This window comes from Ambystoma mexicanum, chromosome 7q (genome assembly GCF_040938575.1).
Source record: "Ambystoma mexicanum isolate Mex_15411 chromosome 7q, UKY_AmexF1_1, whole genome shotgun sequence".
Taxonomy (NCBI): domain Eukaryota; kingdom Metazoa; phylum Chordata; class Amphibia; order Caudata; family Ambystomatidae; genus Ambystoma; species Ambystoma mexicanum.
Window position 1 is genome coordinate 371,107,812 of NC_090941.1, and position 23,145 is coordinate 371,130,956.

Here is a 23,145-nt window from a genome sequence, read left to right on the forward strand (position 1 = left end):
TTGAAAATAAGTTTGCGGGTTTGTCTACTATAGATGAGATAGACTGACTTCAAGCTCCTGACAATGAAATTTACCCAAGCATACAGCACTTTTGTTTTGTCAAATATTGGCAACACAAGATCTAAATTTAGGATCCCTGTGATAAGCTTAGCAAATCTGACGGCATCCAATTGCATGAAACTTCTTCTGATGAGGCCCCATGTCCTGATGAGTTTGTCACTTGCCAGCTGCAAAGTCTAGAAAATGTGGTAGATTATTCACAAGTTCGATGTCACCTGTCTATGAATAACTCCTGGCCTTCTGAGGGCGTTCAGAAACAGACACCAATGTCTGTGGTCCAATAACACACTTTTAAGTGATATGCAAACACAAAGTCTGAGTCATGGTCCACTTGACGCAATTGATGTCATTCTGGGTGTGCTGATGTTTGTGAATGCCATGACAAGGTCGCAGAAGGTCACAACCACCTTACAAAATATTATGCTTTTCACAGGACATTGCACCAACATCTGCAACAACATCATCATCTTCCACATCTACCCCCACTAGAAACACCCCAGTGTGGCAAAATATTCCTCCTGCCACTTAACAAAATATACAGGAGGCAATGAATCTTTTTCTCCAATGTCTGACTGTCCTCTGTATATACTGTGATGCACTAATTTGCTGGGGAAGCAATACCGGAGTGCCTTTGAGGCTGCAGTGAAGGCACAGGAGAAGGATTGCCTCCTCACATACATTTAAGATCTAAAGTGCCCCAGTCCCCCCTTATTCCTGTCATTATCATTCCTTACTGGTAGTTGAAGATGTGATTTCTTCCCAAAAATACAAACAGAAACATACAAAAACATAGACACAACAAAAATGTTTCTTGTCCGAATCCCCTTTGTAGTCAAAAAGTAGAATACTTCATTCAATCTATCCCTTTGTGTACCCCTCTCATTGATGTCAGTGGGCACACTGAGATTTCTGTTGACTAGATGATTCAAAAACAGAGAATTGAACTTCTGTCAATACAAATAAATCCAATCAATAATGGTGGCTCTTAAAAGAGTCTTTTGCACATTGTTTGTATCTTTCACACAAACATGGACGCACAGCACTCTAAATATTATACAAAAACATTAATTTCCATGATTTGTTAGAGGTACTCCATCATTTCAATAAATATTCATGACATAATATCAAATGTTGAAATTTTCAAAATACGCCACACCAAAATCTTGACGGCAGAGAGCTTTTTTCACATTACCCCTGCTTTGTTTTTCTCAATTTGATGACAACATTCTTAAGATGTTATCCAAACTTGTCTTTGCGTAATACACGAAAAGATAAATGGAAAAGAGACATTGAATCTCCAAATGTGTCTGTCACGGGAAACTGCAGATATAATCCAGAAACACACCCTAAACTATTACCTCCACAATGAATACAAATCATCTGTGAGTGTTTGCAATTAAGCATGTGCTGAAACATTGTCAAAACCTGTTTCCACTTCATACATGAACTCCAAACAACAGTGTCTCCACATTTTCAAGCTTAAGGTGTTGTAAAATATCAAGCTTCTTTGCATACATCTACAACCAATAAGCCCATGAATTCCCAATGATCCAAGCAGTCTTCTTGCTGACCTCTATGCTTTCAGCAATGCAGGCGAGGGAAAGAAGCACTTGCTGTCTTGATGTCTTTTCCTATTAGGTTCTACTCCCCCTCCACAGAACACGTGACTGCCAAACTTCTTGAAGTCTGCAGACAGCAGTGGGGGTCTGCGGGTGTCCTCTTTAAGTGCAATCTGAAAAAGTCTTGGGAGAGTGCCTGGATGGCGTAGCCTCTTGTGTCTGTGGACATCAGACTCGGGACACACCATCCATTCTTCTCTTTTTGGCATATCTCTGCAACACACCTTGATTTGCTGTATTCAAAAGGTCACAGGGCTATCAACCAATGACATCCATAAGCCCTCCAATTAACCCTCTGACCTCAGCTAAACATTCAGATGTATATTTCACCCTGAGAGTGCATTTATGCTATTGATCACAAGCTACCTTTTCAAAGTAGTACAGATTTAATCTTCCATGATCTACAGCCATCAACATATAAGAATTCCGATTGGTATGTTTTAATAAACCAATTTTTAAAAGTGATCAATATGGCGAACTGGAAGAATAAAGCAGACAAGCTACTGACATGTTCAAGGTTTGTTGATTTAAAGCAAATTAAAAATGAACGCTATGGAGACCACCAGGGGGCGTGGAGCATGCCAGACGTGTGAGGCTCGCACTCCTCCAGCCCTGCAGGGCCTAGTGTGCTGTTCCAGTCCCTGCCCGGGATTATTCAGTGGAGCCGGAGAGAACCTGTGCCCTGGGTGGTCAGTCAAACCGAGGCTGTGGACAAAGAGATCTTGCCCAACCCAGACCCGGGCCAGGGTGCCAGGGGAAGGCTCTCTGAAGGACTTCGGCAGCCGTGACCGTGGTTCATCAAGCTGCGCCATCGATCCACCGGGGGACCGCAGAGAGGCCCGAAGTATTGGGGACCCCCCCACACCCACAGGATACGCCTGGAGATTGAGCGAAGGAGGCGGTGCCCCTCCGCTCATAGCCCCGGATGTAGGGCGACCAAAACCCCACCAAGATGAAGATCCGCAGGAGCCAGGCAGCGGTGAGAGGCATAGGCCTGACCCCCCATTCATAGACTGTACACCGGAGCAGGGGAGTTGAGACCAACACCTCCCAGGACCACGTGAGCTGCCCACCAGAGCGGAGTGCGAGCCCCCCAATCTACTCCTTGAGCAGAGCAGCCCGAACAGAGCTTCACAAGGACGCCGGCGACCTAAAACAGTGCGTGCCAAGGACCCCGGAGGCTTCTCGTATTGGCACGCCATCGACCCCCTGGGAGGCTGCAGTGGGGCTCGAGGGGCTGGGGTCCCACCCCATGCCCACAGAACACATCGGGTAGTCGAGCGCTGGGGCGCTGCCCCTGCGCACGTAACACAGTCTGGGCCCCCCACCCGCACACAGCACGCCGGAGCACACGAGTTAAGGCGGGCACCCTGTAGGACTCAAAGAGCCCCCATCTGAACCATGCAGGGGCCCTCCAACCCACCCTTGAGCGGGGAGGCCACCGGGGCGATCTGCACACAGCGGCGTCAACAAGAGGAGGTGCCCGGGCCTAGAGCGTCAGCCTCTCCTGAAGACAGCAACAGAAAGGAGGTGAGGAGACGTTGGGTGGAAGTGGGACAGTGAGGATACAGTAGTGGGGTGCTGCACCCCCTGTACCCTCTGTGGCCATTCCAGGGCTACAATCCTGTGACTAACTCCCCCAGAAAGAGGACGAGGTGGCTTCCACCTCATCAGCGGCATCTCGTCTCCCCCAGTCCACACAGCAGAGGCCCACCGTAATAAGTAGGCCGTGGCCTTAAACATTGGAAACATTGGAAGCCCCACAGGGCGCACAGCACAATTCTAAGGCCTATAGCCAGGAATCTGGTACCCCGACAACGAAGAGGGGCCAGGGCTGCCCTGCAGAACCCCGGGACTCCAACAGGAGAGTCTAGTTAGAGGCACCACACCAAGAGGCACCAAAAGAGCAACATCCTGGAGCGGACCCCAGCCACTGGGGCAATCGTTTCCCTCCAACGTTTACAAACAGCTCTGAGTGAGGCCTATGGAGCCACCATGCCCTCCGGCAGTGACCCCCCTCCCGCAGCGCTTACTAAGCATGACCAAAAGGACATTCTTCAGGAGATCAAAGCTATCTGCCCCGACATACAGGCCTCTATAGTGGACCTCAGAGTGAAAAATGGAAGGAATGAAAAATAACCACCTTCAAACAGACCTGATGGACATGAAATATGAGGCGAGGCTAACAGATCTAGAAATGAGAGAGGAGGACATAATCTTGAAGATGGATGGCCTGGAAAACAGGGAACGCCGAAATAACCTACACATTATGGCTGTGAGGAGACAGCGGCCGATGTGGGGAGGAAAGTCCAAGGCCTGATCAAGCAACTTTTTACTTTAGAAAGGGGTAAGGAAGTCCAGTTGGAGAGAGCACATCGAGGTGGAGGGGGTGGAGCAGGAGGCCCAGGGCCCATTGTGGTGTGTTTCCTCCATTATAGAGGGAGGTCCTGGAGAAGGCAAAAAGGCTGGAGAGCTTTATCTTTGAAGGTGACACAATTAAGATCTACCAAGACCTGTCCACCATCACGCTCACCCGCAGAACAGAGTGTCGCCTGCTCACCCAGTGGCTCACCAGCCAGGACATAAGATCCAGGTGGTCTTTCCCATTTGCCCTTTCTTTCAAACGATCTGGTGTAGATTACAGGGTGACTAGCGGCAAAGAAGCCACGCAAGTTCTTCAAGTGCTCAAGGGTGACGTTCCGGAGGAAGGAAACGATGAGGGCACACAAGCATGGCCAGAAACCAGGAGACAACCTGAGGGCCCCTGGTCCACAAAGAAGAAGACAAAGGGCAGAAGAAAATTCAAGAAACCAAACACCCCAACGTCGGAGGCTGGGGAGGACTAGGCGAACAAAGACCCACCATTAGGGAGTGAAAGGCCACCAGTTTGGCAATCCCGGTCGGGGATACAGAGTTCGTTAAGGGACCTGCGGTGGATGGACATACATTCACCCTGGTGGCTTGCCCGTTGGAAGGCGTCCCAAAGGGGGGAGGGAGATGGGAGGGGGAGGGAAGGGAGGCAGGGAGAGGGGTTCTCAGGCCCAGAACCGATCCAGCTCCAAAAGGGAACAGGGCAACTTCCATAGGACAGGGAAAAAGATTAACACAAAGCAACGAACCAATGACAGACAATGAGATGAAAGGCCGGGTCGAGACCCTTAGAATAGGCTCTCTCAACGTGAAGGGGCTTCCCTCCCCAACAAAGCGCTCTCTTTTGGGGAAGGAAATTAAAAATGTGAGAGTAGATGTCTTCTTCATACAGGAAGCTAGAACAGTGAAGGGGGAGGAGAGGGCTATCCCGGGATCTCAGGTGGGTCAGGCCTTCTGGGTCTGGCCACACTAAGAGAGGCAGAGTTGGCATCATTCTACACAGGAACCAAAAGCTGACTGAGGTAACCCAGTGGGGAAGGGAGGATGGGAGAGCTATGGTGGTATCTGGCAATTTACATAACTCCAGAGTCACCATAGCCACCACATACTGCCCCAATGTGGGTCAGATTTGGGGGATTTCAGTATGAGGGCTAATCGGGAGTTGGACCACAGTGGTAAGGCCATTCCACCAGATAGTAGAGGGGGACGACCGTACAGAGGGTTTCGGGACCTAATGTGGAAGCAGGGACTGGTGGACATATGGAGGGAGCTCCATCCAACTGGGAAGGGATATACCTTCTACTCCGCAGTCCATGGTACTAGGACAAGAATAGACTATCTATTCACGGAACACCAGTATTTGGGCAGAATTGACGCCTGTGAGATCCGCCCGGGCAGCTGGTCGGACCACGACCTGGTATGGTCTGACATTAGCATATCGACCTGGTCTGGTCTGACATTAGCAAATCGGGCCTAAAACCCAGGGAATCCCTATGGAGATGTAACAACTTTCTTCTTAGGGATGCAGTTTTCAAAGAGGAGATGATAACGGCGATCATGGAAAATTTCGAGCTAAATGACCCTGGTGAAGTAGACCGGGAGATAGTATGGGAGGCGACAAAGGCAACCTGTAGGGGTAAGTTGATTAGTGAAGGGGCTTCCAAAAAGAGGATGAGGACTCTCCTGGCTCACAGGCTGAGGTCAGAGATCCTCTCATTGGAGAGGTCTGAAGGGAAGGGGGAGGCAGAGAGGGCAAGGAATCTGGGCTCGGCAAGAGGGAAGAGGCAAGAATTGAGGGAATTAGAGATGGGCAAAATAGTAGCTGGACTCCAACACCTACATCAAAGATATTACAAAAAAGGCGACAAGGCCGACGCCATGTTGGCAGCTAAATTCCGAGGTCGGCAGGCTGACAGATGGGTGGCAAGAATTGTAAGTGGTGAAGAGGGGGAAAGATCTGATCCAGAAGGCATAGTTGAGAAGTTTGCCGGCTTCTACAAAACCCTATATGGGAAGGAAGGGGAGGCAAAGTAGGAAACACTCAATGCATATCTCAATGGGGTCACCCTCCCCATCAATGGAATCCCAGAAGCAGCCGCCCTGGATGCCCGATAACAGAGGAGGAGGTACTCAAGGCAATATCAGGCCTGAAGCTGGGAAGGGCCCCGGGAGAAGATGGGTACACAGCGGGCTTCTACAAGGACTTCTCGGGCAAGCTGGCGGGGTTCTTGGCAGGTCTATTCTCCAACATTATGACCACAGGGAGGGCACCCCAATCCTTTGGTAAAGCACTAATCACAGTGATCCCGAAGGAGGGGAAGGACGCAGCAGACTGTCGCTCTTACAGGCCAATCTCACTCCTGAATGTGGATGCAAAACTATTCACCAGGATTATTGCCACGAGGATAGATGGCCATATGCCAGGGTTAGTCCACTCTGACCAGGTGGGCTTTACACAGGGGAGGCAGGGGGCAGACACCCTTCGTAAGAGCCTGCATGTCATGAGGGAGGCGGCACCGGAGGGGGATAACCCGCAGAAAAGGCGTTTGACCGTGTGGACAGGAGGTTCTTACACGGGGTACTCGAGAAGCTGGGTTTTGGAATGGGGATCAGCCAAGCCATCAAGGCCTTATATGCAGCCCCATCTGCTAGAGTCACGGTCAACTGTCACCTGTCACTCATTTTTAGCCTCCAAAGAGCGACGAGGCAGGGCTGTCCCCTCTCCCCACTCCTGTTCACCATGACCATGGAGATACTGGCAGAATTCCTCAGAGGCTCCCCGATGGTACAGGGTATAGACATAGGAGGCCGCACCTTCAAACTCGGCCTTTATGCAGATGATATTCTTCTACACCTGAGGGATCCCACTCGTTCAGTCCCTGCCGCCCTGCAGGTCATTGAGCAGTTTGGTCTCTTTTCAGGCTTCAGGGTAAGCATAGGCAAGTCTATGATCTTCCCTTTTGCTCCAGATATGGAAAGGAACTTGGCCGACTTGTCCCCCTTGGGCCTTCAAATTGCCCCGAGGGAATAAAAAACTTGGGCATTAATATTGTCAGACCCAACGAAGATTTGAGCCAGGCAAACTACCTGCCTCTGTTTGATAGGCTGTTCAGGGACATGGAGGGTTGGACGAAGGGGCAAATTTCATGGATGGGAAGAATAAATGCCATTAAGATGAATCTCCTCCCCAGGGTGCTATATGTTTTCCAGATGCTGCCACTGGAGGCCCTGGAATTCTACCTCAGAGAAGCCAAAAAGCAAATAACCAAATTCTTATGGCAGGGCCAGAGACCCAGAATAGGATATGAAACCCTCACCCTCCCCAAAGAAAGAGGGGGAGTAGCCCTCCCAGACTTGCAAACATACCATAGAGTGGGCCAATTTAGGGCGCTAGCCTCACACCTCAGGGAGGACCCTAAAAAACAATGGGTCTACCTTGAAAAATGTTACTTGAACCCAGTTACAGTAGGCAAATGGTTATGGGTCCCATTGAAGAAGCTCCCAAAAGAATCAGGGACCACCCCATACTCGGAACGATGTGGAAAGCATTGGCGGGGAAGGGAACTAGAGAGAGGGTGACCACTTGGCCCTCACCACTGAGCCACATTTGGTCCACGCCAGTCCTAGAAGAAATCCCAGGCCATGAACATTACCAGTCCTGGTTTGACGCTGCACTATGTAGAGTTGGTCAGTTAGTGAGGGAGGACACCTTCATAACCTTTCAGGAGCTAGAGGAGGCTCTGGGAATTGGTAGACTCTCGTGCTCCTATATCTATGACTCAAGGGTGTCCTAATGAAACCAAAATTAAAGCCATGTATACAAAGAAAGTTTACTCTGGTTGAAAAAAATCTTAGAATCCCATGTAGACAAAAAAGGACTCATCTCCCGCCTTTATGGAGCACTTATGATCCCCCGAGAGGGTACAACCAAAAGCCTTAGAAGGAAATGGGAGAGGCACCAGGGCTGTGGAGTAGGGGACCGCCTCTGGGGACGAATCTGTAGTAGGGCATGCAAGACTTCTATTTCCTGCCAATATAAGACACATGCCATCAAACTTCTTCTTATGTGGCAGTATGACCCGATCACTCTCTCTAAGATGTTCCCTAACGTTGTCCCAGTGTGCTGCATGGATGTGGGGAAAAAGTCAACTATTGGCACATGTGGTGGTCATGCAAGAAAGTTTAAGTTTACTGGTCAGAAGTCCTGAGCTGGCTAAAGGAGGCGGGAGAGGGGGTTTACCCACTAGACCCAATCCTGTTAATGTTTAGATTGCAGCTAAGGGATGAACTCTGGGAAAAAACCCCGGACCTGACACACTCATTACTGTTGGCAGCTCGAGCGGCTCGGGCTAGAACATGGAAGAGGGCTGCCCTCCCCACGAGAAGAGAGTGGGTTGCAGTGGCCAAGGACATTTATTCCATGGAATGACGTACGGCGGCAATACAGGGTTTAAGTGCCGAGATAGAGATGGACTGGCTACAGTTTATGGAGATGTTTGGCCACACGGAGGACACACCCAGAGAATCACATGGGCCCTCGACCCGGCCCAAAACAAACCATAGTACATGGAGTCGGCTAACCACCGATGGTCTTAAGTCCAGTTGGAGTCACCCAAGGAGATCTATTTGGGACAAGCTGTTCCTGTGTCCCGAGACAATGGGTTTGGGGGGTGGGGGGAGGGTGGGTGAATACAACAGGGAATTAAAGTTTGTTTTCGGAGTTATGCTGGGCACTTGTCCAAAAATGTACATGCTGTATAAGCTCTCTGTTGCCTTTAAAAACGAATAAAAATGGATTTAAAAAACAAAAAAAACAAACGCTATTTCTTTTAGGGGAGTTCCCTACCTAAAACCTAAAGAAAATACATCTAAGGGTACACGTCAAAGTTTAAAATAAACGCTGTCCATCTGAATCACAACCAACTAACTGACCCTACCACTTTAGAAAACAAAACAAAAAAGAAGACTAGGATAAGGCCTCTTACGTGGACTGCTGACTGCTGCCTGGCACAACACAAGTTCTTCAATGTGATTCAATAGTTCACATTTCTCTGGAAGAGTTTTTTGTTCAACAGAAAAAGGTCCTCCATGTGGTTTAATTTCAAGACAAGTCTCATGGTAAAAGGTTTATGGTTCTTCGACTCCCCAGAGCACCTCAGCCCTCTGGCAGATTTGTTTAGTCTAAATCGTCTTGCTTTAACTCTGGTACTTGTCCCATCAGGTTCCTCAGGTTTGCATAACATTATCACCTTTCCCAGCCTGCATGCACAATGTCTGAGTTTACATCAATTTGTTTCAAATACTTCACATATGGTGCATGCCCTCACAGATTTATCAGGTGTGTCTAGCCTTGTCAGCTTCCACAGTCTGGAAGCAAATTGTTAGTCTCTTTTCCGTACTGATTCATAAGTGCCCTTGCCCATTTGGGTAACTCATTCTCCCGAAATCTCATTGACTTTCCCAATCTGGACTTGAATAATTAGTACTTCTCTCATTCTACTTCACATGGGTGGCTTGCCCCCTCTGGCTTCTCAATCTCCCGAAATTTTGTAGACTCTCCCATCCTTGACTCACAGTATTTGTGCTTCTCTCACTCAGATTCACATGGGTTGAATGCCCCCCTCGTGGTTTCCAGACTCCCGAATCCTCATAGACATCTCCAGCCTTGGCTCACAGTATCAGCAGTATCCTCCCCTTGGGAACGCTTGCTTCCCATGTGATACTTCTCTAAGCAGCTAACATCCTTTGAGCATGGAGGTTGTGGATTCGGCTTTCCCTTGTGGTGTGGTCGAGGTGTTGGTTACTGGGTCCCAGGCCCACCAGGGCTTCTACATGGTCATACCAGCAGAGGTGACTCCATTTCTGCCTCTTCCCCCAACCCTGGCTTCTCAGTCAGATGGGATGCCACCCTTCCAGTTTCCAGCTAGGGTAATGTTTGCATTACATGCTACCGCCGGCTGCGTGGTCTAGTGTGGCTCTGCCCCTCTTGGACATCTCCTCCACAGAGCCTCGCCTCTACCTAGGAATCACTCTCCACCCTGTGTCTGGAATCCCCCATTCACAGTTCTTCCTGTGTTTAAGGAAGTCATCACAATAAAACTTTTGTGTCCCTCTTCAATATTGGGGAGCTTTGATGAAACCTAGCATGAAACCCTGTATTAACTGAAGCCAACTGGGTGAAAGTAGAATCACTGGAAGTTGTATTCAAACATGAGAATAAACAGTTTAGTCTCATCCCTGTAGGTGAGCAATGTAGTCTAGTCAGGGAGGTTGTAACTGGACTAGGGCTCCTTGTCCCCAAGAGGGGAGTCACTCACTGTGAGGTCCCACTTGCACTAGACAGGGTCTTCCAGAGTGGACTCACCTCCCTAGCCTCACATGTGAGGGCTCCCCTCTGGGGAGAAGGGACAAATTGATCTGATTTGTCACATCAACTAAGTCAAAACAATATAGCTGATGAATGTTAAATGTACAATGTAGAGGCAATGTACATTTTTACTGTATACTATAAGTGATTTCAGTCCAGCACACACCCAAGCCAACGCCTAGCATGCAGTGCACAACTGAAATCTTTTTTTTTTATTTTTGTCTAAAAGTTCTTTATTCTGAACGATATACCACTCATATCATGCACTTCTCCTGGAACCCCCCTGGTTACACTGAACCAGGAATCAGGCTGGTTTGCAAAGGTAAATATTTATTTATGTAGTTAAAAATTAATCACAATGGGCCTCATTACGACCCAGGCGGTAAGTTACCGCCTGGGCCGTGACTTTACCACCATGGCGTAAAGTATGTTTACGCCATGGTGGTTGGCGGACTTACCGCCCCATTCCGACCTTGGCGGGGCGGTAAGTCCCCAATCCCCATTTACCCTTCCCCATTCCCATTTTTGCCCCATAGGGCATAATGGGAGTGGGGAAGGCGTTAATTACGCCACCGTAAATTACGGTGGCGTAATTAACTCCATGGTCCCTTAGCGCCATGGATTTTAACACCTGCTAAAAGCAGGTGTTAAAAGCGCCATGGCGCTAAGGGACCTCGTACTCAGGCGGTAAGGGTCGGCGCTGTTAACGCTGCCGTAAACCCCTTACCGCCTGGGTCGTAATGAGGCCCAATATGTCTTAATTGGTACACAACAAACACCAATGGGGTGATGTAACACTGAATAATCTCTTTAATACACAAGGAGTAAGTAGTGATCAAAACAAATTAGCACAGAAAATATTACTTGAATTACATGAATATGTGTGGGTTCATATCAGATAGCACTGTGGTTATAGGTTCCCTCTGTACACCCCTCAACCCCCCAATAGGTAATGTAAAGCTATAGGAATAGAGAGCAGGTATTCAGGAATGGCAGAATTCAAACAGAATATCAATCCCACTTTGTCCCTTTCAAACACAAGAGAAAACGGAATTGTCTGTTAAGCTGTCAAAATGGCTTTTAAAGTTATCTTTAGAATGGACTGGACAAAACACTAAATAGGGTCAAAATTGCTGAAATTGTTACAAATTCTTATGGGAGCCGCTTTGGATATCTGCATACAAACAGAAGCAATGATTTAATCCCAAGAAAACATTTGAAATCTTAACATTCAAGTCGGAAGCAATTGAAAGCTGTTTTACACACGTAAACATTTCCCAAAACGAAAATTTGCGGCAAACATTTCACTGCGCGATATTCGCGATAATGGGAGAATCGCATTGATTTGAAATGCGGTTTTAGGTGCAGTGGATAACTGTGGCTGTTAGCTACAAGCAGAAGTTGAAGTTTGTTTCTATCAAATAAACTGAGGGAGTTACAGACGTTTTAGTAGGAGGTCATTTTTTTCGAGATAGGCGCAAGAATGGAAAGCAGGAATGCACATTTAAAATGAGAAATTGGTTTCTTAGCAGGCAGGAACCTGATCAACTGACGGTTTTCCTGTGTGGCTTGTGGGGTTCTGTTCTGGAATTTGAGGCCTAGCTGAGAATGGTTCAGCTATGCAGTGGGCCTTTTGCTTTTGCCAAGTTTCTGGAGTCTGGAGCAAGGAACATGTAGAGTTCAGCAGCAGGGTGCTCCACCAGCATCAGGATAGTGAGTGAATCTGTCTGTCCTTATGTGTGGTGAGCTGTCTCTATTTATTCTAATCATAAAGGGTGTGTGTGCTGGTTTAGCCTAAGCTTGCCCCATTGAAAGGTGATTGGGCCAGAGTCTACTCTCTGCCTTGATAGGAAGAGAGAAACAGAGTGTCATCTTTATGGTGCAAATGTATGAGTCTGAGAATCCACCCCTACCCCCTGGAACACAAAATCTACTTTTGGCAAAATACATATTTCTACATGTGCAACCTCTACAAAAATCACATATACAGAATACATATTTTACATAGCAGCTACTCCTCAAAACCCTGTAGCTGTGGGATCTTGTCTCCGCTTTTCACAGAATTTTGCCCTTTTCACTATGAACACAATGTCCAATGTTTAAGCAAAGTTCTACAAGTGTGCGTGTTTAACATTGGAATAAGTGTATAAAGTTTCACAATTCTAGCGGAAATACATTTTGTGTAAAATCACATTTCTTGCCATTGCTGTCCAGAACATGTCACATAGTTCTGCCGCCTCACCACCCGTGCAGCCGGAAATTAACTTAACAACTCTGTTATTTTTATATTTTTCACAATTTTAAATAGAAAGTTATCAATCTTTTTAAAATGTGTTCTTTGTCCATTTTAAGCAACAAATGGTTGTTTGGCTCCACCCCTTGGTCACTCCCTGGACGCCCAGGAGCCATCCCCCATGTTTGTTCCTTGCAGAAGCCATTTACGACTGTCTTCACACTGCAAATTTCCTGAGTTGCAGCTGGTCCTTGTTTCTTTTGCCTCTGTAGACCAGGATCTTTCCTACCCTGTAATTAACACTTCTTTGTGATTTCCTGCTGGGGAAAGACCTTCCTTCTGTGAGAAAAACCTGTTATTCAAGGTCTGCACCTTCAGCCAGGTTTAAATGAATTGTTAAATTATGTGGCATTTTCCTTAGCACAAAACAAACTTGTTATCTAATAACAGCTATAATTCTCATTCAAGATTTTAAACCATGGGATCAAAACAATTACAATATGGGTTACTATCAGTAACAGGCCTCTTAGATTGAAAACATTTGATTTTTAGTTTATACATGTTAACGTTTACTCAGGCAGTCCACTGACAGCTGTCATCACTGCAGCCCTCTGCTGCACAGAGATTTTTGACAGATCCACAGGCACGCCACTTTTGCTGTGGAAATCTCTTTATGCTCTCAGCCTTTCAGGACATTGCAAGTTCACAATAATTTCTTGAACTAAGTGAATTGTAGCACCCAGTAAGAATTTTTGTACCGGCATTCTGAAGTTTCAGCAACACAGAAAAAGAGATTTAAAGCATTCTTGGAGTTTCATTAGCAAAGCACTGCGTTTTCCTTCTGCACTCCACTTTCAATTGTTGTGGAGCCCAGTGACAGATTTCAGTAGTTTTGCTCTTTTTCACCACGGACAACATGCATGGCAGATTGGGCAGCCATCCTTTCGTGCGTTGAAACGCACGATTTTCAGGGGTTTTCGCGCACACAAAGATTTTGCAGCCATTTTGCTGTTTCTGGCCCCATCATTACAGAGTGATGCAGCATAGCAGAACAAAAGTGGGTCAATACATCCCGCAGAGTCCCCCCTCCTGACTTGAGGTTGACCGCCCGTCAAGGGGAAGTCGAGAGATTGGGATGTTCTTTTTTTTCTTTGGTCCATGTGGAGAAAGTCACCTCCTTCTCCCGTCAGTGCTGGAGGGACGCGCTCTCCTCATCAGTTCTGGTTGGGAGTGTGGAATGGCACTCCGGCCTCCTTAGGTCTTTCCTCCTGGTCCCCGGGTGGTCCTCCTTGGTATTTAGAATGTCTCAGTTCCAATGCTATGAGACAGAACAGAGCATGGTTATGGACATTTCCCTACTACTACTCCCCGAGGGTGAAGTGGGGCAGATGCATACATTCAATACAATTTACAATATTCCCTGCCTGTATTTACTAATGGTTTTAACAGGTGGATTCTTCTAGGGATGCAGAATTTCCCCCTCTGGATTTCCGGTTGGCTCCTCTATTTTCTGCAAAGTATGCCTGGGATGGCAACTCTTCAGCTGGTTTATGTGGACACACTTACCCCTTCTGCCAAAATGCCCTTCGGGATGCGGATTCTGTAGGCGAATGGTGAGATTCGGTCCTCAAATTCAAAATGACCCTGCCAACTTGGGAGGAATTCTCGCTCTTTGTTGAGCTCCCTTAGGTCAGCACAGAGCCTCCACTGGCCGTTTGGTTTCAAAATCCCCAGCACCGGATTATTGAAGGTGCTGTGGACTTTACGAATTATCCATGGGACTCAAGGTTCTTAATTATTTCAGTAGGGGACAACATTGATGCGAGAGGTAAGCGATATTGCTTAACAATCACTGGAGTCATGCCAGGGTCCGTGGGAATTGTTGTTGTGTGGATGTCGGTGCGACCACAGTCATATGAGTCCACTGCAAAGAGATCTTGAAAATCTAAGAAAACTTGTTTCAATTTTTTGATTTTGCTCCAGACTCTCACATGCATCAGCTAGGTTGACTTTCTCTTCAACCATCTGCCTGAAGCCTGGAAAGACTTCTGGTTTGGCTATATCAGTGGCCTCCTCCAGCAGGGTGGAGAAGTCCATGGTCAAAGTGCTGATTTGGACTAATGGCTTCAGGTGGGGGAGGCAGTCCTTGTGGACTTGAAAGATCACCTCATCCCTTCTGAAGTCAAACGTCACATCTTCCTTACCATAACGGCAGGAAGAGTACACCAGGAAATTCCCCCCATGCCAGGTGAAGATCCTGTCTGGTGTTGTGTCATCATCGCTATCACTGTGAAAACAGTCCTTGGGGCTTGGTCCTAACAGTTCGTTATCTAAATCTATGGAAAAATGTCAATCATCAACCACCATTCCAATAGTGGTGCCTGCACCCAGAGTGATACTCTTTAGGTCGCTGTTATCCACCTCTATTTGAATGGTGTTCTGGGATATGTTGAATAGTGGTGTTGGGTTTATCCCCAACCCTTGCTGTTGGAAATTAGCATTAAGATGAACATAGGCATCTGGATTTTTCAGTTTATGTCCTCTTTTAATTTTTACTTCCAGTGAGAATTGTCGGGTCCGTTCCGGGATGGTGACTTCCTCTCCAATCTGAATTTCAACTGCATATGGCAACAGTTGAGCTGACCGAAACGCTTTCTCTGGGTCTTCAAAGTCCATGGGATTACCCGCTAATCGGGACCAAGCTTTGAAGTGTATTAGGTCCAAACTAATGGCAAAGCGATTGAGAATGTTACTGCCTAAATAAACTGCAGCAGGTACATCTAGCACGACCCAACAATTATGGACTATGCTCTTGTTGCCTATGGAAATGTTGAGCATACACCTGCTAGGCAGGAGATGTTTGGAATTGGGTGTTTCCAGGTCCATTTCCCATATGTCTAACAGTTTAAATGTGGGAATGGCTGGATCTTTTGGGAGTTTGCAGAACATGGCCTCGCTGATGAAGCTCTTAACGTTGTTCACGCACACTCGGGCGAGAACAGAGTCCTTCCCCTCATTTAACTGAATATGGATGAACAACTGCTCTCCAGTTTTCTGAATATCAGCCAAGCTTTGAGCTGATTTCTCATCATTCTGGACTATAGGAATGGGATTTTCTGATTGTGAATTTGTATAGAATTTCAGAGTGTTTCCTTCCAGTGTGGAATGCCACCTTAGACTGGAAGGAAGGTAGATTTTCAGAAATAAAGAGGACTCCCCATCACTAGTTTATTGTCCTACTGCAATTACTGTCATGTCTGGGATTTGATTATTCTGGAAGTGGAACTCTATTTGGTCAGGTTTATGTTTAACCTGACATGGTGACACTCTGTTTCAGTTTTATTGGTCGGTTAGTCTGGGTCCAGAGGACCTTGATTACACAATCTATGAGGGAGGACAATCTACGCAGGATGTCATTCCCTAGTAAACATGGGGTGCCCTCTGGAGTCACAACTATTACCGGGTGCTTCACCTTGTGCCGCCCAATTTTAATGTCTAAATCCGCAGTCCCCTCAACAGGAATTTCCTTCCCATCGAAGTTCTGAAGTTTTCCAGGAAGAGGGGTAAGAGAGATTTGGTATTCCTCCCCCTTCCCAAATTCAGCTGATCAAAGGCTCTTTTTGACAGAAGAGTGGCTTGGGATCCAGTGTCCACCAGTGCCAAAATTGTACATTGCCCCTGTATTTGGACCAGGGCATAACATCTTCCCTCCTTTTCCTCAAGGGGGTAACACTAATGCACATTTATGGCCAATTGGTGGGTTAATTTCTTTGCTTTGGATACCGACAGAGAGGTGATTTGGGCTGGGTTTTGTTTGGGATCTTGGGAACCTGTAAGAAAAAGGTGACAGCTAGATATGGGGGAAGTTTTGGACTCCCCTGGTTCTGATTCTGGGCTCCCCCCCTTTTTGGAGGGAGTCACCAGAATAGGTTTGAACAAGGGGATTTGTGTGCTGGTCATCCTGGGGTTTGATGATGGGCGGTCTTAACTTGGTCCCCACATCTACCCAGTCTGGATTGTGATCCTTTGGGACCCATTTCTCTTTGGGATGAGTTCCCCATCCCTGAAGGAGAAGATATTTTTCCCAGAATCCTCTGAGGACCCTTATCCTTCAAACTGGAAGATTCACACCTCCTCCAAAAAATGGGCCTTTTTAGGCTCTTTATTTCTCCTACCCCCCTCTGTTCCTTGGGTTGCAGACTTTCGGGGGCAGGAGATTTTGGTTCCGGTTCCTGTGTTTCTAGGGGCTTTTCACAAGTGGGGAAGGAAGCTTCCTCTAAGGCTTTACATCCCCTTCCCCCTGTGCCTCCTCCCTGGGAACCGTTGGGTTGTCGGGGTTCTTCCCCCATCATTGTTTTGGAGCACCAGACCCTGGATTTCAGGAGTTCTGAGCCGCCATGCTCATCTGAGGGTTCTGTTGAGCCCTCAGCATGCAACTCAAATCCTGTGCCATGTTCTGAACCTGGTGCTCCAGTTGGGGCACCCGCTCAGGCTGGTACGGGGTCCTCTGGTCTACCCTGGGTTGATCCCGGGAAGGGTAACTATCCCTTCTCGCATAATACCCCTGCTTAGGATAGTTTGGGTACCCCTTTACCCTTGGCCGCCCCTCTCCTGGATTGGGCTGTCTGGGCTCAGGAAAGTGGGGAAAGAAAGAAGGGTTGTTTTTGGGGTTGAAGTTTGGCGGGTACCGGGGAAAGACATTTGGTCTGCATTTGGGGGATTACTGCCCTCCTGGGTAAAGTGAGGAAGGAAGTTTCCTGGGTTTCCAGCTGTCTGGTTGGACCCCCCTCGGGCTGGGGGAGTCCACGCTTAGCCCAGGATTGGCCTGTTGCCCTTGTAGCATGGACTGATGTAGTCAGGGGAGTTAGGGGTCCCATTTGTGGGGTTACCTCCCTGACTCCCTGTTTGGGATTGGCCCGAGGGCCTTCTGGGTCTGGGGTTGGTCAGATTCTCCACAGAAGGTTTTTAGCCCCCCCCATATCCTGATCTACTATGGGGACAACCTTCACCTCCGCCACCTTAGCAGCAGCAGGGGTGTTGGTTGGTTTGGGACTTTTGCTAATAATAGATAATAGATAATAATATTTTTTTCATTTATTTATTTGTTTTTGGTTTAAAAAAAAAAAAACCTTTACAAAAGAATAATGTTTGCGAAAGAATAATGCCTTTCCAAAGAAAAAATTGCAATAGGATCTTGGAAACCAGGAAATAACTGGAAGGTCCAGAAAATGTCAACCAGGAGGCTCGCTGAACCGTGTCGTCTTTTGATACTTTGTTAGTATGGTAAGTTTCTCTGAGACTTTTACTATCGCTGCAGTGAGCATGATTTCCTGGCCGGAGATCAGTCTGTTCCAGAATGCATTTTGGCTTAGACTCACTTCTCTGTTTACAAACCTCCTCAGTAAAGACTTCGCACTCCAGCAGTAGATGTTTCAATGTTTAGAGATTCGAAGTTTTGCAAATTTCACAGAATTTTGTTGCCTTCTCTCCCTGGTTTCTTTGAGCTAATATTTCTCCTGTATGGGCTAAGTTCAATCTCAGTCTGAGAAAACTGTTTCTTATCTCTCGATCTGGGAATTTTTCCAGGTAACGTGGCAAAGTGCCAAGTTTCCTATCTACTGTCAAGAAGGAGTTTAGTGTTTTTAGGTTTCTAACTTCTGTGATTGTTTCAATCCAGTCAGCCACTTTTAATTTTTTTTTTTACTTTCAAGGGGTTTTGCAAAAGGATTTCTGTAGGTAGATCCAGCCTGTGCAGAATCTGTCCCATCTTTTCTTCTAAGCTCGATAGTTGATTTGATTTTGCTTTCTTAAGATGTTGGTTTATATCGAAAAAAAGAGTGTACCTGCTGGCTATGATTATATTGCGATAAAGCGACAGAAGTTTCCACTCTGCACGGCAGCTCAAGGAGGTCAGGCCTAGTTCGAATCTCAGGCTGACTGACGAGGTGCACATTGGTAGGGAAATGGACGATTTCCAAATAATTCCCTCAATTTTGTTCCAATCGTAGTTCCACAGCAGAGGTTTTGCCTCTAATCCATAAAGGAGGACAGGAACTGCTTTGCCTATGTAAAATTTCTTGAGTGGGGACAATGAAAATTTACAAAATTTTCCGTTCAGGTTTTTCATTTGTGCGATGATTTTCGCGATCTTGCTGAGAATTGATGAAATCACCTTATTTGCAGTTGAATGGGCTAGGACTTCATATCCCAGGTATCTGAGCTCATCCATTCGGGGAATTGCCTTATTGTCCAACACCCAGATCCTTGATGTTACCTTTTTTCTTGGATGTTTGAAAATCAGGACCTTGGATTTTAGTGGGTTGATTATTAGGCCTGACTCCCTGTTTGGGATTGGCCCGAGGGCCTTCTGGGTCTGGGGTTGGTCAGATTCTCCACAGAAGGTTTTTAGGCCCCACCATATCCTGATCTACTATGGGGACAACCTTCACCTCCGCCACCTTAGCAGCAGCAGGGGTGTTGGTTGGTTTGGGACTTTTGCTAATAATAGATAATAGATAATAATAAATCTCTTTCAGCCCCTACTCCCTGATAACCCGCAAGAATCTGACACTGTTGTTCCTCTATTAAGACCTTATGGTCTCTATGAGTTGTTCCTGCATGGCTATCTGTCTATGGAGCCTGTCAATTTTTTCACAGAGTGCCTCATTGTCTCTCTGTGCTTCCTGCCTGCATTGGGAGTATTGGGCCATTTTTGCTGCAGGAGACTCACCTCCTGAGTTTGGTCCTTACTGGCCTGATTATTCTTTGCCAGAGCATCTTCCACCCTCCTGATATGCAATAACAACTTTTCATAGTCCATGAAGGACCAGGTGATTTTCTTCTAGCTTGGTTTTTAATTGGCTGACTTCCTGGCCTAGGGCATCCCTCTCTTGACATAGAGTTCCCATCTGCTCAGCCAGGTCGTCCCTTTGTTTCCTAATGCCATATAATTTCTGGTGCTCCTCATCAGAATCGGTTTGAGTGTCAAGATCCTTCACTATTAATTTATTATTTTCCTCCTTTAGTTCATCAATCTGATTTTCTAGGGCAACCATCTGCCCAGCGCAGGCTCTATTATAATTTAATTGCTGCTCCAGCTGTTGTTGGCTCTGTTGTAGAGAATCCAACCTTTCTTGACAGTATTTTTGCAGTGTCAATAATTTGATATCTTGCTCTGCCTTCTCTTGCCGTCGGAGATCCAGATCTTCCTTTAATTTTGTCAGGTACTGTCTGGGTTCTCGCTCTGACTCTTGGCTCTTTCGTAGCCTTTGCTCTGCAGAGTCCAGATCTGTTTGGGTTTTCTCTAGGGATTGTACTTGCCTCTTTGCCAGATCTAGGCTTTCGGCATATTTTTCCTATATTACTACAATATGGAGGTACAGGTAAGCCGCTATTTTGGCAGTTTTACATTGATCTTCTTTTACTTTTGGGGCCATATACAATTCACTAAGTGCCTGGTGTAATGGACCATGGTCCTACCATTTATCTAATTCTGTGGCAGTGACTTGTTGTTTGATTTCCTGCAGCCAGATTTTCTCATCCTGCTCTACCCATTCACCCCTGACAAACAATTTGTGCAGTGGGTGTTCCCTTGCAATATTTATTTCCACTAGGGTCGCCATTCCAGAAATATTAATTTCCTTCTGACTTATCTCAGTGTTACTTTACTTTTGCAAAACAGAACCAACTCCTTTGAGTATTTCTATTGAAGGGTGATTTTACAGTGTAGCACAGTAAGGTAGCCCAACAAGGTGTATGTACCCCGCCAGTTAGCATGCTGTGTTAGACTGTCACAAGTGGTAGGTCTAATTCAGGATCTCGCGACGAGCCCCCAAGCTGTAAGTGATTTCAATCCGGCACACACCCAAGTCAACGCCTAGCATGTAGTGCACAACTGAAATCCTTATTTATTTTTGCCTAAAAGTTCTTTATTCTGAACGATATACCACTCATATCACGCACTTCTCCTGGAACCCCCCTGGTCACACTGAACCAGGAATCAGGCTAGTTTGCAAAGGTAAATATTTATTTATGTATTTCAAAATTAATCACAATGGGCCTCATTACAACTCAGGCGTTAAGGGTTAACGCCGTCGTTAACCCTTAACGCCTGATTCCGATTTTAACGGCTGCTTTTAGCAGCCGTTAAAATCCATGGCGCTAAACCGCCTTGGTGCTAATTACGCCACCGTAATTTACGGTGGCGTAATTAGCGCCTTCCCCATTCCCATTATGCCCTATGGGGCAAAAATGGGAATGGGGAAGGGTAAAATGGGGAATGGGGATTTACCGCCCCACTCACCTTGGAATGGGGCGGTAAATCCGCCATCCACCATGGTGTAAACATAGTTTACACCGTAGTGGTAAAGTTGGCGTACTTACCGCCTGGGTCGTAATGACCCCCAATATGTCTTAAGTGGTACACAACAACCACCAATGGGGTGATGTAACACTGAATAATCTCATTAATACACAAGGAGTAAGTAGTGAGCAAAACAAATTAGCACAGAAAATATTACATTTGTGTGGGTTCATATCAGATAGCACTGTGGTTATAGGTTCCCCCTGTACACCCCTCAACCCCCCAATAGGTAATGTAAAGCTATAGGAATAGAGAGCAGGTATTCAGGAATGGCAGAATTCAAACAGAATATCAATCCCACTTTGTCCCTTTCAAACACAAGAGAAAACGGAATTGTCTGTTAAGCTGTCAAAATGGCTTTTAAAGTTATCTTTAGAATGGACTGGACAAAACACTAAATAGGGTCAAAATTGCTGAAATTGTTACAAATTCTTATGGGAGCCGCTTTGGATATCTGCATACAAACAGAAGCAATGATTTAATCCCAAGAAAACATTTGAAATCTTAACATTCAAGTCGGAAGCAATTGAAAGCTGTTTTACACACGTAAACATTTCCCAAAACGAAAATTTGCGGCAAACATTTCACTGTGCGATATTCGCGATAATGGGAGAATCGCATTGATTTGAAATGCGGTTTTAGGTGCAGTGGATAACTGTGGCTGTTAGCTACAAGCAGAAGTTGAAGTTTTGTTTCTATCAAATAAACTGAGGGAGTTACAGACGTTTTAGTAGGAGGTCATTTTTTTCGAGATAGGCGCAAGAATGGAAAACAGGAATGCACATTTAAAATGAGAAATTGGTTTCTTAGCAGGCAGGCACCTGATCAACTGACGGTTTTCCTGTGTGGCTTGTGGGGTTCTGTTCTGGAATTTGAGGCCTAGCTGAGAATGGTTCAGCTATGCAGTGGGCCTTTTGCTTTTGCCAAGTTTCTGGAGTCTGGAGCAAGGAACATGTAGAGTTCAGCAGCAGGGTGCTCCACCAGCATCAGGATAGTGAGTGAATCTGTCTGTCCTTATGTGTGGTGAGCTGTCTCTATTTATTCTAATCATAAAGGGTGTGTGTACTGGTTTTGCCTAAGCTTGCCCCATTGAAAGGTGATTGGGCCAGAGTCTACTCTCTGCCTTGATAGGAAGAGAGAAACAGAGTGTCATCTTTATGGTGCAAATGTATGAGTCTGAGAATCCACCCCTACCCCCTGGAACACAAAATCTACTTTTGGCAAAATACATATTTCTACATGTGCAACCTCTACAAAAATCACATATACAGAATACATATTTTACATAGCAGCTACTCCTCAAAACCCTGTAGCTGTGGGATCTTGTCTCCGCTTTTCACAGAATTTTGCCCTTTTCACTATGAACACAATGTCCAATGTTTAAGCAAAGTTCTACAAGTGTGCGTGTTTAACATTGGAATAAGTGTATAAAGTTTCACAATTCTAGCGGAAATACATTTTGTGTAAAATCACATTTCTTGCCATTGCTGTCCAGAACATGTCACATAGTTCTGCCGCCTCACCACCCGTGCAGCCGGAAATTAACTTAACAACTCTGTTATTTTTATATTTTTCACAATTTTAAATAGAAAGTTATCAATCTTTTTAAAATGTGTTCTTTGTCCATTTTAAGCAACAAATGGTTGTTTGGCTCCACCCCTTGGTCACTCCCTGGACGCCCAGGAGCCATCCCCCATGTTTGTTCCTTGCAGAAGCCATTTACGACTGTCTTCACACTGCAAATTTCCTGAGTTGCAGCTGGTCCTTGTTTCTTTTGCCTCTGTAGACCAGGATCTTTCCTACCCTGTAATTAACACTTCTTTTTGATTTCCTGCTGGTGAAAGACCTTCCTTCTGTGAGAAAAACCTGTTATTCAAGGTCTGCACCTTCAGCCAGATTTAAATGAATTGTTAAATTATGTGGCATTTTCATTAGCACAAAACAAACTTGTTATCTAATAACAGCTATAATTCTCATTCAAGATTTTAAACCATGGGATCAAAACAATTACAATATGGGTTACTATCAGTAACAGGCCTCTTAGATTGAAAACATTTGATTTTTAGTTTATACATGTTAACGTTTACTCAGGCAGTCCACTGACAGCTGTCATCACTGCAGCCCTCTGCTGCAC